Below are 15,478 nucleotides of genomic sequence, written 5' to 3' on the forward strand. Positions count from 1 at the left end.
AAGGGGCTGAAACCAACACCCTTTTGAGGCACTTCACTATAGGCAACCGGCAGGCATGGTAGGAGGAGATCACATTTCCTCCTTAGGGGCTCATCCAAAGCACCCAGTATGCCCTTGAGTGTCTTATTGAACCTCTCAACCAGACCATTGGTCTGAGGGTGGTAGGAGGTGGAGAACGTATATGTTACTCTGCATTCCTTCCACATCGCTTGCATGTAACTAGACATGAATTTGGATCCTCTGTCACAGACCACCTCTTCAGGGAATCCAACTCGGGGGAAAAGGCCCTGGAGAGCCCTGTCAACCACCTTGGCAGTAATGGTCTGAAGGGGTATAGCCTCAGGGTACCTGGTGGCATGATCAACTAGGACCAGGATGAACTGGTGTCCACCTGATGTGGGAGGATCCCAGGGACTGACAATGTCAATGCCTACCCTCTCAAATGGAGTACCAACCACTGGCAATGGCTGCAGTGGTGCAATGACACTGCCTTCAGTCTTGCCAGACAATTGACAGGTGGGACATGTCTGGCAGTGGGACTCCACTTCTACTCCCATGTGGGGCCAGTAAAAATGTGCAGAGAGCCTTTGCTTAGTCTTCTTGGTCCCACGATGACCAGCTAAGGGCACCTCATGAGCCAACTGCAACAGGAAGGGTCCTGTTAACCTTGGGTATCACCAACCTTTTGAGGGCACCAGGTTCAGGCTTAGTGGTCTCACCACAAAGGAGCTCACCCTCCCAATAAATCTTGAATGACCTAGGCACTTCACCTTGTGCCTGGGCCTGGGCTTGTTTTCTTAGATCCTCGAGAGAGTGGCACTCTCTCTGACCCTTGCAGAAGTCTGCCCTAGAGGGCCCCCCTTCAGCCAGTGGGCATTAAAGGTCAGGGTGATCCTCTGGGTTGAGCACCTCTCCCACAGGAGGGTCTTCTGGCTCTTCTCGCTCAGGAGTTGAGTCTTGGGTTAACACTGGACCCAGCCTGTCCAGAGCCAGCATCCCAGTGTGTGCTGCTGAAACAGCAGGAAGAGAAGGAGCCCCCTTCACACAGGTGACCTTCTTGCTCTTCTGTCTTGCCTTGGGTTTCCCCTTTGGATTAGGTACTTGACTGCCAGTCAGACCCGGTGTGACCTGAGATCTAGTGACTGCTGCAGCAATCAGGGTTAGTCTATCAAAGATTAACCCCAACTCAACTAAATCATTACCAAACAAATGTGGGCAGGCACATTGTCCTGAACCAGGACGGGAACCTTTGCTGTCTTTTCCGCAATCGTGATGGTAACTAGGGCTACAGGAGATAATTTGGGAGGCCCATCAGCTAACCTGGTAGTTCTCAGAGGAGCACCTACGTAGTCCTCTGGCATGAGCAGGGTCCTGTCCATCACTGTCATACTTGCTCCAGTGTCTCTCAAACCAGTAGAAGGCTGGCCATTCATGAGGGCACTTCTAAAAAATGTACGGGTATTTTGTGGGATAGTAGCCAGTACTTCTGGCTACTGGTCACAGGCCCCAAGGGACACTAGGGAAATCTCTGCAGGAGCACCAAATGTGATTCCTGTAGTGAGGGGGGACAGTGGCCTCCACCTCAGGCGTGAAGCAAGGGTAGGTCAGGCTGAAAGTCTGATCTCCAAATGCCTTACATTTACACTTGAGGTCACCCTTCTTGTGGTCCAGAGCCCTACAGTCACAACAAGTGCCAGGAATGCGAGGTACAGTACTGGGCCCACTGGGAGCCTGCTTTACAGCAGGAGAACTGCTACTCTTGCTCCCACCCCATAAGACATATCCCCACTAGATTTTTGGTTTTAGGAGATGAAAGTTTAGGTTTACTTGACTATGGATGCTTGGAGGACTCATCATACTCCTGAGAGGCCCCTTTCTCTGTGTCCTTGTCCTTGCCGCTTGTTACTTACGGGACACCCAGTGGGAGACTCAGCCAGCCTGGCCAGCTTAAAGGGATCCAACATGTTCTTGTCAACAACATATTGACGCAGCTCTGGTGAACAGGCTTCAGAAAAATGCTCAAAAAACAAAAAGTGGGACAATTCAACAAACGTTTTCACCTTGTATCCATCGATCCAAACCATCATCTTCGTATATGAAGCACTCACCCAGTCAACCCAAAACACATTCTCTCTCTTTTTGAATTCCCTGAACCTTTTGAGGTATTGGGTAGGTGTCTTGCCAAACTTGGCAATCAAAGCAGCTTTCATGCACTCATACTGATCCCTTTCTTCCACACTCAGTTTCAGAATACAGTCATAACCAGTCCGAGGCACTCTACTTAACAAACACTTAGCCCAATCTCTTTTATCAATATCATGGATTCCGCAACCCATTTCAAACGCTTCGAAGCATTGGAGGATATCAGAACCCTCCACATACACACCAACCAAATCTTTCATAAACTTGGTGGCAGGGGACCTGACACTCTCAACTGGTTTGGCTGAAGTCTCCACTCTAGCTTTCTCTAGCTGTATTCTCTGACATTCAGTGTTCTTAGTTTTAAGTTCAAGATCCCTATCTTTGAGTATCACTTGCAGTGCCAACCCCTATTTAAGTTCAGCTTCAGTTTCCAACTTTTTATATTAAAAGGCCAATTTCATCCACAATCATTCAATTTCCAAGGCATTCCCTGCAGAAACAATGCTGAGTTTCGGAATAGAGGCAGCAGGAGAGGTGGCACTCCCAGAAATAGATTCAATAGCAACCCCAGGGTCAGGGCCTCAGTAGTTCCACCCCGCCTTCATCAAGAGCATCACAATCAGTCTGGTAGTCCACCAGGGTAGCTATCAGCTCAGTACTAGCCTTATCTTCAAAGTGTAACTCCCTGGCTTCACAAATCCTCTGAAGAGCCCCTAAGCTCATCCTAGTCAATTTGCCATTTGCAATGGATCCCATTGCTTGTAGTGAAGTTATCCTAGTACACACCACTAAATCTTAAATTAACAAAGTGTGGATAATTTGTAGGTGGCAAGGTTACACACTGATTACTAAAAGCATTAGCATCCCACTGCTGCCACCAGTGTAAAGACTGGAGGGGGTATCTATGCTCCTGCCCTCTATCTGGCAAAGTAGAAGCACAGAACATCCCAGCCAAGATTCTCTATATGGTAGAATGGATGAGAAATAAAGACTTAAGCTCCCAGGAGGTGATGCAGACTGGTTCTTAAGTACAGTGTAATCTCCAAGCCCCCCACAAAGGAATGTCCACACACTATGTTATGTGCTGACACAGTTCTTTATTTATAAATTAGGTTATATACATCAATTAATAACACACTTTGTACTCTGGCAATTCTAATATGGCAAATATATACAATGTCTATATGGTATCACACTTAGCTAATGAATCCTTTAAAATGCATCAACTGCTGACAGCTGTAATGGCATACAAATCATATAACAATGAGTATCAGCATAGATCATAGGAAGGAAGAGAAGTTGGGTTAAACAATGGAAGAATACTGACCCCCTCTACCTACAAGCAATTCTGGGTAAGGATCCCCCACCTGGGCAACCTGTAATAAAGATGATTAACAAGCCCAGTCCATTAATGTTAAAATAGCCTTGTTTCCTGGTAAAAAATGTTCAACTACCTCAATGTACCTGAGTTAGCAGAATTTCTTCGATGGTTCGTCGACAGATCCCTCGAGGGTGAACTCCCTTTAAAGCAGGAGCGACAGGGCTTCGAGAGTCCTCGAAGAATGTGAACCCTGCCATTGAGAGTCCAGGATGAAAAGAGTTTGCGTCGCAGATAAGACTCAGTGAAGAACGTAGGCCCAGCAGCGGGCGTCGGGTGACAGCGTTGGCATCGACGATCGGAACTCGACCACGGCTGAATTTCGGATCTTCACTTGTCGTCGTTGTGGACTTCTCCTTGGTCATCGATGAGCTCGACTTTCTGCGGCGGGACAAAGCTGTTGACGATGATGGCAAGGGAGGCCTTCTTTCAATGTTCTTAGGCAAAGGTGAAGCGTTGCAGCTCCGGTCATTGAGCAGCACGGCATTGAGCTGTTCCCGCTTCTGGGCTACATGACTTGACTGGCTTCCAGCGATTAGGGAAATCCTCTGAACCCCGGTCGACGGCAATGGACTTCGATGTCCTCGATGACCTGGTGCTTTACTTCAAGATTTCTCGGCAGACCCCGTCTCCGGTCGACAGCCTTTCGGGACTGGCTTCCAGGGTGCCTCGATGAAGATCAGATTCTGCACGATGTTCCCTCGGAGCTCGGAGGGAGATCTCCTAGCCAGGTCCTCTCTCGGATCAGTCCTCGATAGACTCGACAGCTTGAAGATTTCAATGAAGGAAAGCAGCAGCAATTCTTCTTCTTCCAGCTGGGCTTCAAGGATAAGCGCTACAAGTTTCAACTTCAGCTTCTAAACAAATTAATAAGTGAGAGGTCCCCAGATATACACATCTATCCCTCATTCACACTGCTGAGCAAAGCTCAGTCAGCCAATCAGACAGAAGGGCATTCATGAAGGCAGGCAGCCAACTAGGCTCACAATGCATTCAGGCCATTCACTTCCACCCAGAAACCCATAAGAAGGAATGTGGATTGGGGCAAGCACCCAGCCTTTCGTCACACACTCCGTTCACACAGGTCCCACCCCAAGGGTGTACCCACAACATATAGTCACTGGAAAGGCTCCAGCCAGTCTGGCCTGGACTTCCCCACAATACCATATATGGTTCTCCCACCCAACAGCCAGTCATTGTAAGGGACAGAGTCAGGCAGCATGCTGGTGTACATTAGTGCAACACACATTCTGTGTACAGGAGGGATCACCTGATATCACACATACCCATGCAGTACACACTAACACTGTTGAGCAGTGCATCAGCAGTTACTCACCAGCAGCTTGGACCCATGACTGCCATTCCAGGATCTGGGTGTGGAGCACTGGGTAGAACCTCTCCTGGACACTGAGCCGAAATGGGTGTCATCCGATATTGGTCGGCATGGTACACCTCCACGGATGCACCTGCTTCGAGGGCTTCCTTCACCTTGTCCTTGCACAAGTGCTTCAGGTCCTCCCAGTGCTTTTTCATATTCTCGATGGAATGCACTGCAACCCCCTTGCATTGATGGCAGCCGTGAAGATGTCCCAGATCATCAGATATATGGGTGGACCAAGCTGCATCTGTGGGTCAAAGAGGGAATCATAGTTTGCCAGGACCCTATCACCCAGGATGCCAACTTTGGTGGTAATGAAGTTGGCAGCTCACTGCCTCACCCTGGGGGTGCTGGTCGATGGAGAAGAGAATGGGGTGGACATGGCACCCCTTGAGGCAGGTTTGGTGGAACTGGGACCCGAGGTTGTGCTGTGGAGGTCTGGTGGGGGAACAGGGAGGTGGAAGTCCCAAAATGGTAGATGAGGTGCTCCAGAGCCTTAAAGGTGAGCCACAGAAGAACAGGCAATGGGGAAACAGCGGGCACTCCCAGGCAGTACTGATGGTCAGCAGGCACTCACATGCTGAAAGGCTGCAGCAGATTGTGAGGTTTGGATGCAATACAGGGCAAGAGGAGGCAATAAATGGCAAGAGGATGGAGGACCAGGAGTGGCTCATGAAATTACGAAGGCAACAGTGTAAAGATAAGAGTAAGGGGCCTTAGCGCGTAAATAATGCACTACATGCTGTACACAGCACGCCTACACGCTGTCCCCATGAAGGGGACATTTCAGAGGTGCAACGCATACTCCCAGTTGTGCACAAGAAGGTATGGAGATTGAGGATTGCCACACACAGGATTTGTCATGGGTGCCGTGAAGCTTCAGTATCATATACCTTATTTATTTTTATTAGGGGTGTGAGCGGGCCTAAGTTAGGCATTTTACATTGCATATTTTTTCTGTTTATGGGGGGTGCCTGTAGAGTTTTGAAGAACCACTCATCTGCATAGTGTGTCACGTAGACTATTTTCTGTTTTTTCTTTTGCCATTGACTGCACCATGAGTGGGAAGGCTCTGCTGAGAGGAAGAGGTCGTGGACGAGGATGGGGGCAGGTGAATGGTGAGCCTACAGGTGCCCCTGGATCACCAGAGTCCACTAGGGGCAGGAGGGGACATCAGGCAGAGCAGGAAGACTTACCACCCCACGAAGAGGCACAGGCGAGGGAGAGGGTACCATCGAGGAACAAGCGCTTCACTGATGCAGAGCTGCAAATCCTCATGGATTATGCAGATGAGCACTATATGGAGCTCTACCCTTCGGCTGGCAGTACCCTTACTCCAATTCAGAGGCAGAGGAAGTGGCAGGAGGTCACTGACCTTATCAATGCCTGTGGCGTGGAGAGGTGCACTGCAAGACAGGTCCAGAAGAGGATGGGGGACCTCTTGCGACGGACCAAGGAGAAGCTCAGTGGGAACCCGGTCTCTGCCCTTTGCCACTGGAGGAGGTGTGCCACAGGAGGAGAAGATGACTTAATTTGAAGAGATACCCAGTGGACGTCTCAGCAGTGAGCAGGTGGCTGGTTTGGGAGGCCCGGTGGACAAGTGCCAGGGAATCCAGAGAGTGTGGTAAAGGTTCACATGCTAAGTGCAAGCATGGGGCTGAATGGGCTCAATAAGTGTGCAGGCCCAGCTAGGCTAGTGCAAGGGGTGGGAGCTTGGTAGGGCAATTGCAGGTAGGGGTCGATTAGGGGAGACCAAAATGCTGGGGGAGATCTGGCGATGGGGGCCTGGTCCCTGTATTAATCAGAAGGAACCAGGCAGCCGGTCAATGCGGCAGAGGGGTCATTAGCAAGGGAGGGGAGAGGGAAGGAAGAAGAGAAAAGGATGATCTTGAGAAGCTCCCTGAATTTAAGGAGATATGGCTGAAGTCTGAGAGGGGCAGGGCAGCCAATCCAGAGGGAGGCTCCTGCAGAAGGGAAAAATCTACCCCCCACTCTGTGCTTGGAAAAGCATCTGATAGCAGAGTGCTGCAGCTAGAAGACCGAAGGGCTCTAACAGGGAGGTATTTGCGGAGAGAGAGTTAGATTTACCAAGGTCCCAGCCCCCAGAAAGCCTTGTGCATGATGCAGAGGGTTTGAACTTAATCCTCACAGCAACTGGGAGCCAGTGGAGAGATTTTAGCACTGGAGAGATGCGGTCCCTAGACTTGAGACCAAGGATAAGTCTCACAGTCCTATTCAGGATTAGTTGAAGGGGGCAAAGGGAGGATTTAGGCAGATTGAGGAAGAGGCTGTTGCAGTAGTCCAGCCTAGAGAGAACCAGAGGTCTAGAGATTGAGTTTCTGGGAGAAGGTGAGGAAAGGGAGAATACCTCTGAGGAGGTGCATCTAAAAGTGGGCCTTCTTGGCAGATGTGAGGAGAGAAGGAGGGCGAGGAGTCATATAAGAAACCAAGGTTTATTGCCTCACAAGAGGGTGAGGGGAGGGGGGCCATGAAGAGCAGCTAGAAAGTAGGAGGTTCTGGGGGAGCAGGGGTCCCAATGAGAAATGTCAATCAGTCTTACTGGCATTAAGACAGAGATGGTTAGCAGCACACCATGCCTGGATGGCAGTCAGTCAGGAACAAGAGAATAAGAAGAGGAGGCTGTGAAAGGAAGCTTGAAGAAGTGCTGTGTGTCATCCCCATAACACTGGAAGTCAGGAGCGAAGGCAGAGATCAAATGGGCTAGACGGGCAAGATAGATGTTGAAGAGCCACGGCGAGAGGATAGAGCCCTGAGGGACACCGCAGGTGGAGGGTGAGATGGAGGAGAGAAAAGGGTCCTGTTGAACCTGGGATGGTTGATCAGAGAGAAAGTTGGTCAACCAGTCCAGTGAAAGCTCTGCGATACCAATCGTATCATGAAGCCGATTTATAAGGATGCCATGATTGACCTTATCAAAGGCAGAGGAAAGGTCAAGAAAGATGAGAATGGAAGGAGAGTTGGAATTGAGATTTGAGACCAAGTCTTCACAGTTGTTCAGTAGTGCAGTTTCCATGCCGCTGGCTGATTTGAAGCCAGACTGGTTGTCGTGGAGACAACCAACAGATTCAGTGTGGTGGATTAGCTGGGAGATGACCAGCTTCTCCAAGCGTTTGCCCATGAAGGGGGTAATGGAGATAGGGTGGTTGTTAACTGGGTTGAAGGGGTCGGCAGAAGACTTTTTGAGAAGGTTCTCAAGGGAGTGCTTGAGGTGTAGTGGGAAGGAGTCAGTGGCAAAGAAGTGATTGCACAAATCAGCCAAGGCTAGAGCATTGGAGGCAATGTTGTCCTTGATAGTTGTGGAGGAGCAGGGGAGCACCTGTTTGGAAGAGACTTTCATAGAGAGGACTTGTCTAGAGACCTCATCTGGTGATATGATATGATAGGTTATTTATAACGAACTTAATACCCAGAGGTTTCTAAGCGTGGACACGGGGATAGAACCAGTGTTGCTCGTGTCATCTTGCTTCCAAGGCGAGCACGTTGCCGTTGAGCTATCGTTCCGAGACAATGGGCGATAATGAGGAGGGTAGGAAGGAAGGCAAGTGGCGGGCCATGGGAGGCCTCAGAGCAGGTGAGGGAGAAGGGAGGGGTACAGTGGAGAGTGAGGTCAGGATGTCCGGAGTTTTGGATATGAAGTGCAAGGCCTGTGCAGTGCAGAGCATCAAGGAAGGCAGAGGAGAAGTCGAGACTGCAGTAGGAATGTAGAGTTCCTTGCAGATTTTGAATAGTTCACCCTTGTTAATGGCCCCAGAGATGCAGGCGTGGATATAGGCCTTCTTCTTTGAGCAGATAGTGAGTCTGTATTGCCTTTGGAGCAGGCGGGAGACCAGCGTGTCAGTGGATGTGCTCGAAGCCTGCCACTTCCGCTCAGCAGCTCTGCATTTGCGTTTCAGAGAGGGTAGGTTAGAATCATACCAGGTTTTGTGCTTGGAGGCAGGCTTCATGAGGATCCTCGTGACAGGGGCAAGGATGTCCAGAGTGTTGGAGATGGAGAGGTGAAGGTTAGTAAGGGCTGTTTCAGTGTGAGAGTCAGTGGCCGGAGTGGGAGGGGGAATGAAAGTGGTGGTAAAAGCAGCAACTGAAACTCGCTTCATCAGTCGAATGATGGAGAAGGAGGCTGGCAGTGCAGGCAAACCAAGAGATACAGGTGAGAGGAAAGGAGAGCATGAACAGACCAGGAGAGGGGTGTAGTGAGAAGGTTGGATATGGGGATGTCTGCTGAGGTGAGAGCATTCAAGGTGTGTGCAGCTGAGTGCATTAGACCGGAGGGCAGAATGGTGAGGGAAAGAAAGTCACAGGCGTTGCGGAAGAGTCCAGAGGCAGCATCAGTGGAATCAAGGTGAATGTTGTAGGGACAAGGAGGGTTCCCCAATGTGTAGTCTGGATGGGGCCGCTTAGTCTGAGGTGGTGAGCCAGGAGACACAGATCCAGTCAGTGGGAAGCCCTGTGCCAACGGTGGTTACGGCTGCAATATCGCCTTCACCCTTGTTGCAATCAGCTGCAGGAGCTGGTGCCCAATGGAGGGTTGCAGACCTGCAGCAAATAAAAAGAGTACGAGTGCGATGGCCTAGACCCTGGCATCCTGCGTTCATCGGCTCCTCACACATGGTGGACGTGGGTATGCTGGGCAGTCAGAGTGGAAGCAGCAGATGATGCGTGCAACCAGACGATATGGTGAGGTCCTGTGGGAGATGGCCATGGACCTCCATCTCCTGGCTGAGAGCAAAATCTCCTCAGAAGATGCTCAGGCAGATGTTCTCCCTGCAGTTGGATTTGTCATGAGTGAGCGCACATAATGACTCTGTGGCCACTCGTGATGAACATCATTGGGACCTCATTGTCATTTTGACCCTCCTGCATGCATCTGTATCACGATTGGCTATAGCCATTGAAGACCAGGTGTTAGACCTGTGTGGACAGAGTGCACCACCACCTGAGGATCCACCACAGGATTGCAGTCCCAGCTAACACACGCCACCTCTCCCACCTGTGCACATATACCCATGAGCCAAAGGAGGGGGTATGATTTTTGGTTTTGTGTAGTTTTTGTTCACTTACGTGGATACCCATCTCCCCCTACAGGGTGGGCATATTTTGTTTACCCCTTCCAAGATGGACTTTTATAATTTTTTACTGTCTCCATCCAGGGTGGACTTCATATCATGTTTACCCCATCCAAGATAGACTGTTTTCCTTTTTTTTGTTACCTCGAGTAATGGACCATTGCCCCCTCGAGGCCTTATTGAGTTGGAGGACTGGGCAGGTGGCCATGCACAGTGCCATGGTGTTGTGGACTGCTACAGCCTGCCACATACAGGTGCAGATTACAATCTACATTGATTATCATATTAATGAGTGCACAATATGGTTATGCTTTAGGATGCAAGGCCACGCCAAGTAATTGTTTTAAAGTTTCCCGGCCAATGCACCAAATCTGTTGGTGTTATATCTAGTATTTTGTGGTATTTTGTGCTATTTTGCTATGGTGGTATTTTTCTAGTGGTGAGACTAATTTCAGAATACTGCCTAATAATTATTTCACCAGGTTCACTAACAGTAAACAAATACTGAACTTAGTACACTCTGGATAAATGGCTCATGCTCTCCTGTGATGTTTTATCTACAACATCACTTTTATGCCCTTTTGGCCATGTTCTGAAATATATATTTATATAAAACATGCAAATAAAATACAAAACATTCATTCAGCCTCTCCAATTGATTGTGACTAACTTTTCTATGAAATTTCTTACCACACGTTCTATCTAGCTATGCGCCAAACCATTAGGACTGAATGCAAAAGAAATATAATGAGACTAAACCACCTTTTCGCAATTAATATTTTTTTTATCATAAACTAGAAATATGCAAGTTACACAGAGTGACACGTGCACCCACATTGTAATTCACAACATAAGCAAGGTTTTTCCTGAAATGGATGTCAACGATTAATCTGCGAACATGCGCAGAGCCCTGCCTGTTATCAGCCTTTACTTCGCAACAAAATTTGTCATGATAAATACACTTTAACTTGCAGCAAAATCTAGAGAAATACCAACACAATTTTAAATGCACGTTTAACTTCTTATTGCTAATGTAGCACCTACAAATGAACTGAATTATTTAATCTATGCTATACAGTATCAACATGCACTTCACATGCCCATCAAATAAAGGCATCATTACCTGGGTTAAGCTGGCGATATTCCCAGACTCAGCTTGGCAGTGACCCAGGGTCGTCACAGATACGGTTGCTCGAGACTGCAGCTTTTCAAAGGATTGCCAACCCAGGAGAGAGACAGCCATAGCCCTGCCCGTTAGTCAGCTTGCAAGCACTAGAGACTCAGGGCCTCATTACGAGTTTGGAGGATAAGGGTATGGCTGCCTCCAAACTTGGGTCAGGGTTCCTTGAATGAGGAATTACTGGGTCATTCCAACCTTGGAGGACCCGGTAATTCCTCATTCAAAAAACGCATCCCCATTCCCATTTGAGCCCCCATGGGGAGGGAGCTAATAATGGGCCCGTTATTAACAGGCCTGTTATTAGCTCCCTGGTTTCCTTTCAGGGCCCGCAAAGGAAGTCTGGTCTGACCAGACATTCAGAGTGTGTCCCGCGAGGGAACCTCGTAATAGGGCGGAATGGGTTTACTGGCACTGGCACCATTACCGCTGCCATTAAACCCATTCCGCCCACCTCGTAATGAGGCCCTCAGTCTGCCCAGGAACCAGCACTGCTTCCTTCATCAGTGAGTGGAAGAATGAATGCCCAGCCCTCTCGCTTCAAACCTTTTTCACAAAACCCCATCACACAAAAGCACCTCCCTTTTACCAGAGCGTCACACTAAAACAGCACATGAACCCTCTGTGCCATTAGCTGAAACTCAAACTGCATTGCTGAACTTGTTACATCTCTTAGGCTTCCTGTTCCAATAAAAAGCCATGTTTTAGTAGAACAAATCTTCACATTCCTCATATTACACAGCACAGATGCAGCCTGCATGTTTAAAGTTCATTTTTCTTTCCAGACCAGGGCATCATGCATTTCTGTCAATCTGCATCCAGTTTATATAATGGATTGATTTGTACTAAATGTTATTATGGGAATTATATGTTAAATGGGTAGGGGTAAATTAGTATATGAGTTTCATGCTAGTATTATGTTTCCTTAGTTTAACTCAGCCCTTTAAAATAGCATCATAGAGCAAAGTGATAATTTTCCAGAATGTAATCTCTGCATTGGCATCTATTTAGATTCACCCTGAAACTCATACAGAAGATTCCCATCTATGAATCTCACACCCTTGGCCCTAATTAAAATTCAAAACTTAGTTAAAATGTGAATGATGAAATTCAGTGTCTAGATGTTGAAATGTGGAGCCTACATTCTTCCCACACACCACCATTCAGTCCTGGTTTTCCAATTGGATGCTTGGAGTTGTAGTTTTGTTGTACCCATTGTAAGTATGTGCCTACGTGACCCAGCATGCAGTGGAAACATCTAGTACTGACTAGGGGTGTCATACATTACAAAGGGGACTTTGGCAGCTATGAATAATGACTAACTGCATTGTAACTGGGTGCTTCTGAATGTCCCTACAAGCTGTGGCTAAGTTACCTCCCCCTTTGTGTGAAACTTGCTCCCTTCTTGATTGTATATTCTACCCTGGAGACTATTATTTGTGATTCAACTGCTGTCTGTCCCTGTAGGCATTGCACGAGAATACCCACAAATGAAAATGACATAGGGCCTCATTACACGGTAGGCAGTAACCATGGCGCAATTAGCGCCATGGTTGCCGCCGGTATTTTACCGTGACCACCTTGGTGGATGGCGGAATTACCGCCCTAACCCCAAGGTGAGCGGGGGCGGTAATTCCCCATTCACCAAGGCCCTTCCCCATTCCCATTTTTGCCCCCATAGGGCATAATGGGAATGGGGAAGGCGCTAATTACGGTACCGCAAATTGCGGTACTGTAATTAGCATCAAGGTCCCTTTGCGGCACCCTACTTTAACGGCTGGTAAAACCAGCCGGTAAAGTCGGGTCCCGCAAAGGGAACTCGTAGTAAGGCGGTAAGGGTTAACGGTCACCGGTAGCATTACCGGTGACCGTTAACCCTTACCGCCTTGGTATTGAGAATCTAAAAGAATGCCTGAACAGCTAACCTAGAATTGTAAGTGCTCCCACACTCCCCACCCCCATCCCAGTGCAGCTGTGTTCTAGAATGTAGCAGAGCTGTAGGGTGTGTTCTGTCCCATGAGACCAGACTCCTGTACCTGAAGCAGGGTCTAGGCTTACACAGTCTGAAACGGCACCCTGATGTTTCAGCTTGCTTCTTAAGTAAAACACCTTGGTCTTTCCTTGTGAACTCCCTCCATGCGGACAGCTCCTATGTCAAGCGGGGTCTCCTCCTACCCTGACTCCTACTCACCTGTTTGGTCAGGTTCTTCCTCCACCCTGACGGGGCTTCTCTTCTTAATCCTTTTCTATGGCTTCTTCTTCTCCTTTTTTTGTTGTAAATAGGGCCGCGCTCCCGCGGCTGCCCCCGTGGTCTGAATGTAATACAGAACCGGAGGTTGCCAGAGGAGCACGCCCTAAACGGGGAAAAAGCCGTATAGGCAATAAACCCTGATGGAATCAAGACCGTAGTGATGAGATCTGAGGTCTTGCCGAAGACTTGCTGAAGCAGGAACGTTGGTCCGCCAATTCCAGCTATGGAACACTCCGGTATGGAATAAGGAGCAGGTTGCTGGACTCAGCGTGCGGGGATACCGCAGGTCTCTTCGGTTTCACTGGTCTCTGTGAATAAACCGGCATAGAGTGTAACAAGCCGAATATACGGAGTGGTAGAGGGAAGGAATAGAGGAAACACAGATAGGGAATAGATCAGAAAAGGTACAGAATTACCCCAACCGAGATAGCGGTTGTACACGGCGGGGCAGGACGAATGCAAAGAAAACACAGATAAGGAATACGCGTGTAATGAAGTAAACGCGTAGTGAAAGCTAAGACAGCTTGAATAGATCCCGATCACCTTACCTGAAGACCTGAAAGCACCACGAGTGGAAAGGCACAGAAATAAAGGCTAGGAACTTTAAGCTGAATAAAGAAGGTGAGTCACTGAAAGGGACTGGCAGCGTTGGTAGCAATTTGATACAACGCGCCGAGCGCTAGTCTGATCAGCAGGTTATAGAAGTGGGCGGCCATCTTGGAATAGACTAGACCGTAAGGCGTGCTTCTGGCATCCATGTTAGGTGTACCTCCAGCGATGGACGAGCTTCCAGGGTTGGTGCATGACATCCTATAACAGTCTTAAACAAGCACAATCCCAGGCCTAGCACTGCTGTGTCCACGTTCACACCCTGACTCAGAATCCAGTGCTGGGTGAAGAGCCCCAACAATACTCTGCTTCGCCAAAAATGACTTTCATCCAGACTATGCAGGAAGTAGTTAACCAACTGTCTTCTGACCCCAATGGCAACACAAAATGTCTGTCAAACTGGGAGACAAATGCACAGACCCACCCACCCCCAAGGGGCACCAGAATGTTGTTGTGAAGCCAAAGAGTTCATACTGAGCTGCTTTACTGGCCATACTTATTGTTGTTCTGCGCACTCCTCCTGCACATGTGCTTAATTCTACCAGAATATTTGCGTGATGAATGACTTGGAGAGATTTGTTTTCTGCCACTACTCCTTCTGAAACCTACTACATGTTCCCTGGTTGACGCTCATATTATGGGTACACCCACTAGATCTGCAACCATGCTACTTGCCTCCAGATTACAATATGAGGGCTATTCCCCCCTGTGTAATGCCTGTTTGATTCCACATACTGTGGGTGCCCACGCTGGACTTGCAACAATCCCACTTCCCCCACACATTATAATCTGAGTACAGAGTCTACCAGTCCATGGCGCCGAAAGCACTCAAAGACCATTGTATACTATCTTGAATGCCTTGACTGATGATGGGGAAGGGAGGGTCATAGTGCAGTTTCTATTTTGCCATCCAACACCATGATATCAGTAGCTAAAGCACAATATTCTGGGTCTGGTGTGTGGGCGGATTCAAGTCAGTTTGTCTTTGGCATGTGCAGGCTACCAAAGGGAAACTCAGATACAAGTTCGGGTATTTCTGGGGATTTACAACCATGAGGCAACCAAATGAGTCTGTTACCCTGGTGAGTGAAAGAGAGGTTGTTATGGGATTTGCAGGAAGCTAAGAAATCATTGCAAGCAACAGGTAGGCATTGTTTGTTCCTGTGCCCACTTAACATCCAGACTTATTTAAACTCATAATGTAAAGCTGTGTATAAAATAGCACTGCCCTGTTACAACAAAGACAGTTTTCTGGAGCAGAAGGCTTGCATTTGGTCTAATTTTCATACCCATAATGCATTGTCTTTTGGCTCTGAACTGGAGGTGAACTTCCACTGATGGCTACAGGGTGGCGCTGTGGCATGTGCAACTTGGCTCATGTGATTTGCTGTTCTTTCACTCACTATAAAGAAAAGATGTCTGAAACAGAAAAATAGTTCATAGTTTCGGTGAAAGTTCA

The sequence above is a fragment of the Ambystoma mexicanum genome, chromosome 8 (assembly GCF_040938575.1).
Source record: "Ambystoma mexicanum isolate Mex_15411 chromosome 8, UKY_AmexF1_1, whole genome shotgun sequence".
Classification (NCBI taxonomy): domain Eukaryota; kingdom Metazoa; phylum Chordata; class Amphibia; order Caudata; family Ambystomatidae; genus Ambystoma; species Ambystoma mexicanum.